Source organism: Cupressus sempervirens, chromosome 2, assembly GCF_028749045.1.
Source record: "Cupressus sempervirens isolate cs-2001-9-10 chromosome 2, ASM2874904v1, whole genome shotgun sequence".
Lineage (NCBI taxonomy): Eukaryota > Viridiplantae > Streptophyta > Pinopsida > Cupressales > Cupressaceae > Cupressus > Cupressus sempervirens.
In genome coordinates, this window is record NC_143119.1 from 649,664,412 (window position 1) to 649,680,287 (window position 15,876).

General features: G+C 32.5%; 1 long non-coding RNA gene across 1 annotated transcript; it reads left to right on the forward strand.

The window, feature by feature from the left end:
- The first annotated feature begins 1,317 nt into the window (after window positions 1-1,317).
- Window positions 1,318-2,182, forward strand: LOC149575045 (uncharacterized). The gene is made up of 3 exons (XR_016360121.1): window positions 1,318-1,403; window positions 1,482-1,555; window positions 1,675-2,182. It is a non-coding gene; the product is annotated as an uncharacterized LOC149575045 (long non-coding RNA).
- Window positions 2,183-15,876: the final 13,694 nt, after the last annotated feature.

The following is a 15,876-nucleotide window of genomic DNA, read 5'->3' on the forward strand; positions in this document are numbered from 1 at the left end:
GATATATCGTATTATGCCACAAAAACGTCTAAAATGTAAATCTTACCAAGGAGGACATAGTTTTTTTTTTTCAAATATATAAGTGTACCCCTTGGTAAGATTTATGTTTTAATTTATGTTTTAGCCAAGCGTATCATTTTTTGTGCCTAATAGTTATGGTTCTATTACATTAAATCATCTTACTTTGCTTAACATACAATAGATATATTGGATATATACATAGCAATGAAATGTGCGCACCAAAAACTAGTTTGAAATACAAAACTATGTAGTTGTCTATCCTAACACAAAAAGTGACCTAGTCTTATTGCACCACATCATGCGAGTATGGTATATATCATTCTACCTATGCCACATGTCATTTTTTGTGTCTAAATAGCTAGTGCTTACAAGACTAGGTGTTGATTTCAAAATTTGTGATAAAGAAGTCATTAGACCTTAACACGACTTCCTAATTAACCTGATGTGGTGACATATAATACGAGCTTACGTCTTATAACATACAAAACATGAGATTAGGGTTTTAACTCAAAGAGCTCAAAGAAAACTTTCTATTAAATTATTCCCCACAGACATTTGAGAAGCTAGTTTGAAATCCAAAACTCCCACCAATATCTAGAACCTTTGTCATTTCAAAATTTGTAATGAAGTTAATGCTATAAGGAAGGGAGATGTGAGGTTGTTGTAACTAGTTGATAGGCTACGTATTATAACGTAGTGAACTAGACAAGAGATTAGGGCTCTAACTGCATTAAACTGCATGGTTAATATTTGAACCACTCCCGCCCTTTCTTCTAAACTACACAATGTAACTTTTCTTTTTCGGCATTCTTCTCCTTGACGACCCCTCCTGCTTCCATTAGTGAATGTCGTATGTCTCCCTAGAAGGCATCGTCGTTGGACCCCACCCCCAATAGATGCACATTGCATGACCATACGTGTCAAGACATGTCATTTTGTCTTGCTCCCCATGTAATATGTGCACTTTTTGCGTAGGATAGACAAAACCCCCCATACTACTATCACTATGTATAGATCCAAGAACACGACTGATATTATAAACTATAAAAAGATGTGTCCTTTCCTTTCTTAATTCTACCTCAAAGTCGACCGGCCCGAATTGACTTTAAGGGAATATAATCTTGTATTTCGTTCATATTCATGCCAACGTAAGTAATAACACACAAATACATTTAATAAGAATAATGATAGTAATGGCGAGGTGACATTCTAAAGGTGGTGAGGAAAACCACCGGCCGCCAACGGTATTGGTGGAGATAAGACCGGTTTAAAACAAAAAAACTGAGTCGGATGATCATTGTTTATGGGGCCGCAATAAGAGCGGTTTCATCTCAAAACAGCGGGTTTTTTAATCTTCAAATTGCTTCTCTGGTTTTATACCCGTTGAGTACATTGTTCATCTTGTCAAATCGTCTCTGGGTTAAGATCTTCGGAGATAATTTTACTGCTGTTTTGTCCCAGAAATGGAAACGGCCGATGCTGCGAGCGGATCGAAGACTTCTAGCAAGCTCCAAAACCTCGGTTATTTGCCCAGGTGTGTATATACACTGTATATTCATCAGCGGTGTGCATATACACTCTGTATATTTTTCATTGTGCGATGATTTACTATTGTGTATATCCATTGGGGTTTTGGGTTGTTTTGGTTTGCAGGGATTTGTGCGTGAACTGCGAGCAGCCGTGCTCGGAGCGCGAGTGGAAATTTAGTATTGAAGATGCCGTGAAAAGTGTCAAGGGTGAGAATATTTTGCAGGAGAAGAAGTTTAGTAGCAAATTGGGGAAAGTTTCTTATCGAAGGTCAAGTAAGAGGGTTTCCTGCCCTTGACGGTTTGAATTGGGGGAAATTTTCTTTTTTCCTGGCTAATTTTTTTTGAAAGAGGAGGTTCCTTCGCTTTGTTTGAAACGTTTTTTGTTTGTGATTGTGGGGGATTCTTGAATTTGGAGATTAAGTTATTTTCAGTTTTTCTTAGTCTCCATTCGGAGGGTTTGATTGTTTGTTGTTATCTGATCTCTCTCTGACCTCATGAAAACTTACTTTAGAGCTTGAAATGAGCTCGATGTCTCTTATTCTTTCCCTGCAATTGTACATATGAACATAAAATTTGTATATTGGCTCTACCAGAATGTTGATTTGAGATCAATTGGCTTGTAGCTTCAGAAAGCTTGTTTTTCCTCCTTCATTTAGATAAAAGGAAATCATAATGGTAAGCACTTTCTCAGACAAATCAATGTTATGTTTTTTTTATATTGTCCTTAGATAATTGGCTGTTGTTTTATATAAGCAGGAGGGTAAATAATATCTTTACTCTCAGACAAGACAAATCCGTTGTATGATTTAAAATACAGCGCATAGATAATTGGCTGTTTTAATCTTCTTATGCCCTTCTTAATCAGAATGGTAAACACTTTATTTACCATCAGACAGATCTATTTAATATGATATACAATATTGGCCATGGATAATTGGATGGTGTTTCAAACTTCCTATGCCCTTTTTAATCAGAATGGTAAGCACTTTGTTTATTATCAGTCGGATCTGTTTTATATGCTTTACAGTATCGTCCATGGATGATTGGCTGTTGTTGCAATCTTCTTATGTCCATTTTATCAGAAAGGTAAACACTTTGTTTTTACAGAAAATCTTATGGTTTACAATATTTTGAACTAATCATAGATAACTGGATGTCGTTTCAATTTTCATATGCGCTTCTTTTATAAAAAGGGCTAGGAAAGATATGTAATAATACCTTTCAAATTGTTCATCAGAAAACTAAAGGAAATATTCATTCCTATGCAAATCGCAACAGCATGTTATCTGAAGATAAATGCTTTATACCTGTAAAATTGCCAATTTCAACAACACTGATTATGAAGATGTTATCCACACAACCGATAAGATGACATCAACACAAAATCCAAGATGATATCAAGATTAGCCTCGTCAACACAACACAAAACCCAAGATGATATCAAGATTAGCCTCATCAACACACAACACACAACACACAACACACAAGATGATATCAAGATTAGCCTTATCAACACAACATCCATAATTTTGATTATATTCCTTTCCAAACATCAGATGGTTCGACCATTTAACTTTCTGTAAAATAATTGTGTTTTATCTGTCTCTGGAATCAGGAAATAATTCTGGTCTTTCATGGGAAAATTTTACATTTTAATTAGTGAAACAATTGATATTTAAGAATGGCCCCTTTGAACATCTTGCATAAGTTCCGACTTATTTGTTAACTGGTAAACATGGTTTCCCAGTCTCAATTTATAAGATGGATTGATGACTTATGAGCCTCAGAATCAGCATGGCTTTTCAATCTACTTAATCAGATTGTATCACCACCTTGTCCTGCAAATGGTGATTAGTCATCTGTCTCTCTAACATAGCTCTATTGGTGGAGATTGATGCAATGACTATAAGGTTGGCTTGAATTTTATGTAAAATAAAAGGGTGTTTCAACTTTATTTCTTGCTTGTGATTCTCCAGAAAAGTTGATATCAATACTGACAAATTCATTGAATTTACACTTTGATGAATCGTCTTATGTTCAAGAGTTGTTTGACTTATGACTCTTTGTTTGCTGGCCACCAATCTTCAGCTTTATCCTTGTAACTTGAGTCTGTACCTTTCATAAATAAAAGTGAAATACGTCCATTGAGATGATGATGTTATCATTTTAATGGGAGGCCAAATTATAGGGTTTCAACTAATAATCGTTCTTCTGTCATGAAGTAGTTGGCTTTTTTTTTAATAGTTTACCTAGTTTAAAATGTGAGTGGGTCAATAGGTCTTTGGTTTATCAGTGAAGTTGAAAGGTTTTTAAAAAGTTCATTAGGGATCAAGTTTTGCTGAATGTAAGGTTCCAACATTAAAAAGGGATGATGCTGGGATTGTGCTCTCAGACAATTTGATGGATTGGATCTCTTAGTCATTTGGCTTTTGGCCGAAGAGGTTTGGTGGTAAGGCAGTGGCTATGCAGCTATGAAAATATACACACAATATTTTTTACTTTATCTATATTATGGCTGCATAAAATAGCCACTATGTAAAATGGATCCACATAAAGTGTCCTTTGGTATGGTTTCTATTTTCATGGCTGCATAGCCACTACGGCCTAGAATTGTAAGGATTTATTTTATAAAGTTATTTTTTTGGTTTCTAGGTAATAACAATAAATATAGAAATTGGTATGCACAAAAAGGTTAAAAAGTGATCATTTAGTTTATATATGTTAATTATTGATTATAAGTGGGGGTTATTCATATATGTGACATTTACTAATTGACTTTGGTTTTTTTTAAGGTGATAATTAAAAGATTGGGCCAATAAAGAGTGAGTGACTATTGATATATGTGGGATATTTTAATAGACTTGACTTCTTTAAAGCTAATAATTAAAAGATTGGGCAAATAGTTATCACGGGAAAGTAACCTTCTTGTTTAATTAATACTGCCTCCTCTAATTAAAACTATTGAATCTTTTTTCTCACATTTCTTTCATGTTTCAAAAAGGGTTTGAGCTCAATCATTTTAAAATTGTGGCTTATTAACATTATTGTTATTATTCTTAATATCTCTAATAACGACAGGTAGTATATCTCTTTTGATGTGTTTATATAGTTAAAATGCGTTATAAGAAAGTCATTTTGCTATAAATATATACTAGATCTTATTTTCATTTTACAAAAGTATTGATTAAATAAGTTTCTATGGACTTATAATTTAAGAATGGGTTATAAAGTTTTGCCTCTTTGTTGATACAAGCATTCGATTTTGGTCGAAATTGGTAAAAAGTATAATTTCTTATAGGAAGATATATTGTCACATTTTTAATTTTGGTTATTATGTTGTAATTTGTTTTTTTTGTTTTTGTTTTTAATTTTAATTTTAATTTTGTGTGTGTGTGTGTGTTAGAATAAGCTTTAGAACTAGGACTTGTTTTAAAAAATTAATAAAGTATTATATGCTTTTCATTAATTTTAAAAACAAATTTTGGAGGGGGCTTTGGAATCTTGTACATGAAATTCTGTCATAGATTGAACACTTAAAGTCTAGCAACCCAAAGCTAACCAATGAAAGCCAACTTAGAACATGTCTATGGCCCGAAAAAAAGGCAACAACTGATAATCAAAAAATGAGACAAACAAAGGCCACATTGCTAGGTGTGTGCACGTGTGTGTTAGAATAAGCATTAGAACTACTCCCATAATTTGAAATAAATAATGCACAAAAGGATAGCATTAAATTCTCTTTGGCTCCCTTACTTATGGGAACAAAGGATTATATCAAAAGAAGGCAAAGACCTCTTAGAGTGTTTACCTATAATTGGAATCTAGCTATCATCTGCCTTAGCAACCACATCTTGCCAAGTCAACAAATCCAACACAAAGATCCCAACATCCTTAGACCATCACTTTGCATAGAACCAAGAAAGCAAAGGTTAGATAGAGGCTTGTGGATAGCAATAGTCGTGTAGGCAGTGTTAGTAGACTCACTAGGAGGAGCCCTATCATCAAACAAAGTAGGTGCAATAGGAAAAGATCCCATTAGAAGCACCCATTTGACCCAAAATAAATCAGCTTAAGAACAATCCCAAAGTTGACAAGAGGAACATTACCATCAACCAAAGCCATATAGGTAAAGACGAGCAAACCTAGGGTTCGCAAGATCAGGATCAATAATTATATTAGACCGACATTGTGGACAATTGATAGGAGAATCTTTTTCAACCATTTGAGAAAAGCTCTTATAATACAGTATAATGTTGAGAAAGATCTTTTCATTGTGAAGGGATCTGGAACTCAACATAGATAAGATTTTGCAAGGACTTGAAACCATGAAATTAAAGATATTCAAGACCACTCACGCATAAAACAAGACAAGATGAGACAAAGAAAAGCTAAGAAAAAGGGAACCAAGCTAGTAATTCCCTGCACCAAGATGAGTTGTTGCAAGACAAGGAAAATAAAGCTCATTAAAAGCCAACTTGCAACCAAAATTGGAAAAGGGCAAGAGGAAAATCAAACCCAATCCAACCAGATACAATTAAGATTTATCTTTAATCTTACCCTTCTAGGAACAAAGGGTCGTGTTAAATGAGGATTAAAGAGATTTAGATTTCTTACTTTAAATTGTAATCCAACCCTCTTCCACCCTAGTAGCAACATTCTACCAAATAATCAAATCCAACATAGAAGTAACCCCAACTTGGGAAGAAAAACCAACAGAGGGTCCTAGTGAAGGGACGACAAAAACATAAGAAGCAAGATTGGTAGAAATTTGTGAAGTTGAGACAAATCCAACATAAACATGGGGTCCACAACTAGAGACAAGCTAAAGGGCAACAATCATCGCCTAATCAATAACTACACTCACCTAGGGGTTTGTAACAGTAACTTGAAGTGCACATGCACACATTGCATGAATAAATGCACACACAAATGATATGAATGAATTATTAGACTCAACATATGATATTTCATTATTTAAGGGTACATTAATCAATATTATACATTTCAATATTGACTTAAATGATTTCACTTAAACTTTTTATTATTTTTGTATCATTCATTAAAGTGGTTGCATATTGTTAAAATAATGGTGTTGGTAAGATAAACATGGATAATAATTATCAATACAATGACCTATAAATTTATGCATGTATATCAATATAGCATATTGGTAAACATGCACACATAATTTAATAATAAACCATAAATCATTATATTGATTTTTTTTTTCGAATTATCATTCATGAGAATCTAATTATCGTTATTATTTCCAAGTATATATTTGTATTGAAAAATGTGCATTGAGTTGATATTTATATCCACCATTATCATTGTGCATCAAATATATTCAATATTGAGTATCCATTTAATGTTATCACTAATGAGTATCACTACACAAGTTTGCAACAATTATGAATTGGGTCATGTATGATGACTATAATATGTGGCGATTGTTTTGATTGCACCAATTGTGAATTGGTTTGTGCTTAATAATATTGATTATGTTTATGATCTCCATCAGTTTAAAATGGTGCCAAGGATTAAACATGTCGATGGAGAGACATGTATCGACATACATAGAGACATGTTTGTCCATCAACATGTCTCTTAAGCATTATATATATAATCCAAGAGAGGTTGAATATAGACAAGTATAGAGATTTACAAGTGCATGTCTATAAGTATTCGATCTATCTCTCTTATAATCAGAAATTTGTGATCCATATTTTGAAGGAATTAAGTATCATTAAAATAAAAAATATTCACATTTGTGAAATACCATTGTATTATTATTCTAATCATAACCTGCAAAAGAACATTAAGTCGATAAAAGTGTTATTCAAGGGACAAAAAGTAAAATAATATCTATATTCTAATCTACAATAATTCTAATCAACATGGTATTAGAGCCTTGGCAAGGAAGAACCAGTTAGATTTGAGATTGTGGATTATTTAGAATATAAATTTGCTCTTAAAAGAGAAATTGTATTTCATTCTTCATAATGACAAGTGTAATCAGATTTGAGGATCATCTTTAAGGAGCATATAACTTTGTATGATGGAAGTTCATACTTATGCTAATATTGAAAGAAAGTGAACTAGATTCATTTGTGAAAGCAAACACATTTGAATCGGAGAATGATCCTGAGAAAACCCAATGGATCAAGAATAACGAAAAGGCTATGAAAATCATTGTGAACGGAGTTAGGGACCATATAGTACCAATTATGTCAAAATGTGATATTACATACCACATGTTCAAATCACTTGAAGATGCATATAAAATAAACAACACCAACAAAGCTCTCACATTGAAAAGGCAACTCCATCATGTGAAGATGAATAAGGGAGAAACTGTTACAACATACTTTATGAGGATCATTGAATTAAGAGATCAACTTTCTACCATTGTTTATCGGATTGACAATAAGGAGTTAACATGGATGGTTCTAGGTGGACTCCCATCATCATGGGAATTATGTATTCAGAAAATAAGTGCACAATCAAAACTCCCCAAGTTTTATTGGTTAAAAACGGATTGCTTACAAGAAGAATATAGACTGATCACTAGAGGGATCAATCAAAATGTCATCAATGAAGATATCCATGTATTAAACACTAACACTGATAAGAAAGGAAAGAAGAAGAATTTAAAAAGATAGAAAAATACCTATGGAAAAGTCTCTTCCAGGAAGTGGAAGTACATATCTCAAACGCAAAGTTTCAAATGTGATTAATATGGAAATTATGCCATAAAGTGTCCTAATAGATCAAAACAACAAGCCTCCTTTGTTGAAGTTGGACAAGCCAGTATAGAAAATGATTCATAGAAACTTGTCTTCTATTCAACCTTATCAAATGAAGTTTCAAACAAACTTAACACATGGGTGATTGATAGTGGATCCTCATGGCACATTACATGACTAAGAGAACATTTGGACACTAATGGAAAAATCTGATGAGGATGTAACTACTGGGGATGATTCTAACTACCTAGTTAAAGGCATTGGAACTTACACAATTAATTTGAAATCAGGCGTATCTCATCAACTCACAAGAGTATTATTTGTGCCAAGAATAAAAAGAAAACTTGAAGACAAAGGGTATAGAATAGTCTTTATAAATGACAAAGTCCTAGTGTGACCAAAGAACTCCACTATCAAGAAAGCACATACTATAGGAATAAGACATGGATGTCTTTACAAACTTTGCACTAATCCAAATCAAGCCCTAACTTATGAAACTTCTAACTCAAATGAGATTTGTCACAGAAGAATAAGGCATCTTCACTTTTCTACCCTATCTTCAATAGAGAAAATGGTCTCTAGGATGCCCAAACTAAATCAAACTTATGAAGGAGCATGTAAAGGTTGTGCTCTAGGAAAGAATACAAAGGAAACTTTTTAAAATAGAGTTAGCAAATCTAAAAATGCACAACTAGTTCATTCTAGCTTATGTGGACCCATGCCTATAATATCTATAGGAAGATTCTTATACTATATAATTTTTGCAGGTGATTTCTCTGGGGAAACCTAGATATACTTCCTTAAATGTAAAGAGTTTGAAGAAATCCTTATGAAGTTCAAGGAATTCAAATCTCTTGCAAAAAACATGTCTCAAAAGAAAATCAAAACATTAAGAACAGATAATGGGAAGGAATACACTTCAAACATCTTTAAAGATTTATGTGTAAATGTTGGAATAAAGAGGGAGTTATTGTACCTTATAATCCTCAACAAAATGGAGTAGTCGGAAGAAAGAATATGGCCATAATAGAAGTTGCTAAGTTATTGTGTATGATCAAAACATGGAAACTTCATTTTGGGCTAAAGCCATGGCCTTCTATGTTGAGCACTTCCTCGATATCCAAGACGAGATCATCTTACACCCCTGGTACCTCACTCATCATTGGACTCATGCTCTTCGCATCTCCTTATGATCTTTTTGAGTGGGGTCTCACCAGCTATGTATTCAAACTGATCACCAAATCAACAGGGAGGACAAGATCTGTTGGCTTTGTCACCTCAAGGAGGTTGAGACCGAGTCTCAATTTATTTTTCATTGTCCTATTTACTATGAGATCCGAGGGAGATTCTACTATTTTTTTAGAGAGTTTCGGTCTCTTCCCTCATTCTTCAAATATATTGACCAACATTGTCTTGCACTCTACTTCCAAGAGAGCATGTGGCTTTGCGAGCACACTATATAGCTCCAGCTTTTCTCGACATTGACTCCTACGCAACTCATCACCTCTTTCTTCAGTCCTACAGTCCTTGCCCAAGGATTGAAGCAGCCTCCTTGTACTATCTTGGGTCACACCAGATCTGTGAGGCCTCGCAGAAATCACACTCGACAATGACCTTCCAGAGTATTTGATTGTTCTAATGCCTACCTTTCCATTATGGACTACTTCTCACCCATGAGGAGTTCTTAGTTGTTGTTATTTCTTTTCTTGGTTCTTTTGTTTTCATGTTCTTTTTGCGGACACCTTTTGGTGCTCCCCCCTACTGGTGTTTGCCCTTTGTACTGTTTCCAGTCCCTTAGACCCTTGCTGGTCTCCTGTTGGACGTTAATAAGTTTATCTTATCTTATCTCATCTAGGATAGTTGTCTACATCCAAAATAGATGTCCTCATTCACTCCTAGACAAGAAAACCCCTGAAGAGGCATTCACCAACATCAAACTTGATATAAGTCATCTAAGAATCTTTGGGTGTCTTATCTGCATTCATGTGTCTAAAGAAAAGAGGTTTAAGTTAGAACCCTTAGAAAGGAAAGGAGTATTTGTGGGTTACATTGAAACATCTCAAGCCAACATAATATACATACCTAGACAAAAATTGATTAAACTCGAAAAAGATGTCATCTTTGAGGAAGACATTGCTTTCAGGAGATCCAAGAGCTCTCATGAGATAAGAGATCAAGATCCTCCTAAAGATATGGAAGAGTATCATGTTCCTAAGGTTCAATGGGAATCTCCCGAAGAGATTGAAAATGAAAACCAAACTACTCCATTAGATGAACCTAACAATAATAAAAACGAGACCACTTTGGGCTAGGAAGATGATTTGGGAAGTACAAAAGTATGCAACACCAAAGACAACTTTTAGGAAGAGCAAGAGACCACACAGATTCTCTAGTTATGTTGCCTTGATAAGTGAGATAATAAAATCATAACCAACTTGTGTTGAAGAAGTTCTCAAACATCAAGTATGGAAAGATGGTGTATCAAAAAAGTATCAATCCATTGTAAAAAATGGTGGATGGAACATAGTGCCAAGACTAAAAGGAAAATCCATTGTATCGTCAAAATGGCTCTTCAAGATCAAACATGTCGTAGATGGTAGCATTGAGAAATAGAAATCTTGTTTGTTGCAAGAGGTTTCTCTAAAAAAGAATGTATGGATTATGAAGATACTTTTGCCCCTGTTGCCCAATACACTTCAGTTAGAGTCGTAATTGCTATTGCTAAATCTAAAGGATAGAAGATCCATCAAATGGTTGTGAAGATTGTATTCCTGAATGGCACAATTGAAGAGGAAGTCTATTTAGAGAAACCTGGAGGTTTTGTCATACATAATGTTGAATTGCATGTATGCATATTAAAGAATGCTTAATATGGACTTAAACAAGCCCCCAGAGATTGCTATGAAAGGATTGATCACTATCTTGATGGATTGGGCTTTTTCCAAGAATGATATTGATCCAAATTTCTATTTTAAGGTGATTGATGGTGATATGTTAATCATAGTAATGTAAAAGGGATCTAGCTTCAGAATTTGACATGAAGGACTTTGACATTTCACATTACTTCCTTGGATTAGAAGTCTAGTAGTAGTCAAATGGCATTACTCTTAATCAAGGTAAGTATACTATTGACATTCTGAATAGGTTTTGGAATGTAGACCCATCTTTACACCCATGGAAACTAATTTGCACAGATTGAAGGAAGCAAAAAAAATCATAATTTTCAGATCCCACTCTCTACAACTAGATTATTGGATCTCTAATGTATTTGGTCAACACAAAACCATATATATGTTATGCAGTGAATGCACTTAGCCAATTTATGTGTGAACCAAAGGAGATACATCTTATTTTTGAAAAACATATCCTGAGATATCTTTGAGGTACAATTGGATATGATCTTAACTACAAAAAAATATTGACCTAGATGTACATGGATACTCTAACTCAAATTGGGTTGGAAGTGTGACTCATCGAAAACACACATCAAGGTGTTGCCTCAGTTTAGGATCAACAATGATCTCATGGATTAGTAGGAACCATTCATCAATTGCACAAACCTCTAGAAAAGCAATTGCAAAGTATATTGCAGCCTCTATGGGAGCAAGAAAAGTAGCGTGGCTTAGAAAATTGCTTGTGGGGTTATATGATGAGCCCTTGAATCCTACTATTATCCATTGTGATAATTAGAGTTGCATCAAGCTTTCAATGAATCCACTATTCCGTGATAGGTCAAAAGACATCGAGATTCCTTATCACTATGTTAGAGACATGGTAGAAAGAAATATGATTCAATTGGAGTACATTAGTACATGATATTAGACAACAAACATTCTCACCAACCCTCTCTCCAAGGTGAAAGTTGAACACTTTCAAAATAAACTTGGTATGGTTGAACATGTAAGTCAAACTTGAGATTAACTCTCAATTATTCTTTATTTGTACTAATATATAAACATGTTTAATGTGTAAACTCTTTTGTTGTCATGTGCGTGACTCTATGACTTTATGGGCCCCTGTGAACATTATTGAAAGGTGACGACTTTTCAAATAATGAACACTTGTATTTGACATTGAAAGGTGACAACTTTACAATGATCTACTTCATTATCATGATGGATATCATGTGACTTGATATTTGTGGACATATCATGAAAGTTAATATCTCTTAACATTTTGATAGATATCACAAGACTTTATATCATTTGATAGATGATAATGATCTTTAAGAGAAAATCATGGTGGATAATGTATATGTGGATATACCATGATTAAATATCCATATGGTAGACATCACGAGACTTAATTTTAATGAACATACCATAATGTGGATATTTTGAGTTATGAAGATTTTCACGTGACTTGATATTTATATATCCCCTGATACCACAGTGAGGTGATAACTCTCTCACAATAAATGGATCTATTGTGTTGAATACATGGATAGACTTTATCTTCCCTAGCTAAGACGAGGCATTAAAATAATAATGTTGGTCAAATTAACATGGATGATAATTATCAGTACAATGATCTATGATTTTATGCATGTATATCAATATACTTTGAGCATATTGATAAACATAAATACATAATTTAATTATAAACCATAAATCATTATATTGATTAGTTTTGTGAATTATCATTCATGAGAATCTTATTATTGTTATTATATTCAAGTACATATATGTATTGATAAATTTGCATTGAGTCAATATTTATATTGACCATTATCATTGTGCATCAAATATAACCAATATACATAAGGTTGCAACAATTATGAATTGGATCATGTATGATGATAGTACCAATATGTGGTTGTTGTTTAGATTGCACTAATTGTGAATCGTTGTATGCTTAATAATATTGATTATGTTTGATCTCCGTTGGTTTGGTTTGTTAAGACATATATTATGGAATGGTGCCAAGGATTAAACATGTCTACGTGGAGACATGTCTATCCATTGACATGTCTCTTAAGCATTATATATAATCCAATAGAGATTGAATGTAGAAAAGTACAAAAATTTACAAGTGCAAGTCTATAAGTGTTTGATTTATCTCTCTTATAATCAAAAATTTGTGATCCATATTTTGAAGGAATTGAAGCATTATTAGAAGAAGAAATATTCACATTTGTGAAATATCATTACATTATTATTTTGATCATAACTTGCAAAAGAACATTAAGTCAGTATGAGCACTATTCAAGAAATAGAAAAATTAAAAGAAAATCTATATTGTAATCTACAATATTCTAATCAACATTAACACATGATAATTATCATACCAAAAGAAGAGGAAAGTGAGAAGGGGAAAATTTCATTGCATTTCCAAACACTAATTTTTCAATCTAATGTGAATGAGTCACTTTTGTATAAGGTATTATTAGATCATACGTATAGGAAATGTTGTCGAAGTAGATAATTCATAACAAATGATAGTTTACTACTTTTAATATAGTTATGTAAGTGTATTGTACAAGAAATTGCTTATATATTTTTTCTTTAAAACCATCTCTTGTCTATAAATAATTGGCATTTGTACTAAAAGGTACAAGGGTTACTTCAATAGTAAGATATACATTAATTTATATATTGTAGGATAGAAATAAAGAAAGAGTGATAATAATTTCCAAAAGAATATTGTAGACATAGATCAACAATCAATTTTTTTTTATAAATATCCTAGAATATCATGTCACGCTTACCAAATGGAAAGATGTATTTTAATATATTGTAGGATGCAAATAAATAAAGAGTTATTATCATTTTTAGTAAAACATAATAAACATAAATCAACAATCAAGATCCCCATAAATACCCCATAATCCTTATTATTAAGATAGTTGTGAATGATAATCTAGTGACATAAGTAATCATGTCTCACATACCGAATGGGAAAGTGTATTTAAATGTGTTTCAAACGGAGTTGTTCAAGTTGAATGGATATTGTGGTCTAGATAGCTAATACATACCCTAATGAGCTCCAAATGGGATATACAAAAGAATGACTCAACAATTCATTGAGAGTGTTGTAATTGCCTCTTTAGTAGCTATGTCACATGATACTTTGTAAGAGTAAAAATTAGTAAATGTGTTCTACATGTTATATGCTTGAAACAAATTACATTTTATATATCACAAGCATCACTAAAGTAAATCAAACATCACTAAAGTAAAAAAGAATAGGAAATTAAAATTATATAATATATATAAAATATACAAATCAAGAATGTATGTAAACAGTTATAGTAAATAGCTAAAAATTATATAAAAGTTTAGAGGCAAGATAATTAGATATATTCGCATAATTTTTTTTAAAAAATTATTTTTATAGTAAGTGATGGAGTGTAATGCAATGAGTGTACCAACAAAAACTAAAACATATTGGGTAACATTTCAAAACTACAAAAATTTAAGAGGTGAAAATTTTAAAAAAATCTTTATAATAAAATGTGAACCAATTTATTGGGTAACATTTTGAAACACAAAAATATTTCTAGAATGTGAAATTAGATGTGCTTTAATCTTTGCATATTTAATCGCATTTTGTATTTATTTAATTAACTTTTTTTGTTCTATTATTTTTATTGTAAAAAAAATCATAATCTCTTTATTTAATTTTTAAAAATATCAATTACCTATTTATAGTCATTTCATTCACACTGTTTAAATTAAATCTAATAAAAGATAAACTATTCAGCAAATATTTCTATTAAAAAGGTAAACATAATTATTTTATGTATTGTTTATAATTATAATTTTATAAAATTCTTTTGTTAGCCATATTCTTTATAATTGCAATTTTATTAATTATTTTTCTTTAAATCATTCATTTTTTAATTATTAATTTTTAAATCATAAAAAATAATTAGATTGATAATGGGTTGAAGTTGATATCAACATAGGGTTCAAGTAGACTCGAACCTGAGAGGCTAGGGTGTTTCCAAAATCATAATTTTATTTTTAATCAATTTAATATGCAATATAAGTTAATAGTTTTTCGTTAAGTGAAAAACGGTTTTGAAGGGACCTTAAAACCCAATACAAAAAGATCAAGAGAAATTAAGCATTGAAGCTCGACCTAGAAAAAGAAACAAAAACAAAAAAAAATTGCATAAAGGCATAAGCCAGTAGACACAAGACGAACAAGCCATCATGCACTCACCATTAAAAAAAATGTTGTAGCCCAAAACAAACTAGCCCATCTATGATTTCTCTTTTGTCTTACCCTTTTGTCAAAACACTTAGTCATAATTGACAAACAATAGTAACCAAGTTACTAGTTTGTAGTGTTACCCAAGCTCACAAAGGAACCATGCAAACAATGCTAATTGTGCAGGAAGAAAGCATTGTCAACCAAGTTGATAGTTCACAGCGAGTTGTAGTGTCTACCAAGCTCCAATGTGAACTGGGTCAGCAAAGCAATTTTGTTCCAATATAATGATCAAGCCAGTAGAACAGTGTGAACTAAGTTAGCAGTGTTTATCGAGTGGTCATCATGAACCAAGCATCCAGTATCAGCCGAGTGTCAAAGTTAGCCAAGGTGACTGTGTTGACTGAGTATCTTCAACATCGCTC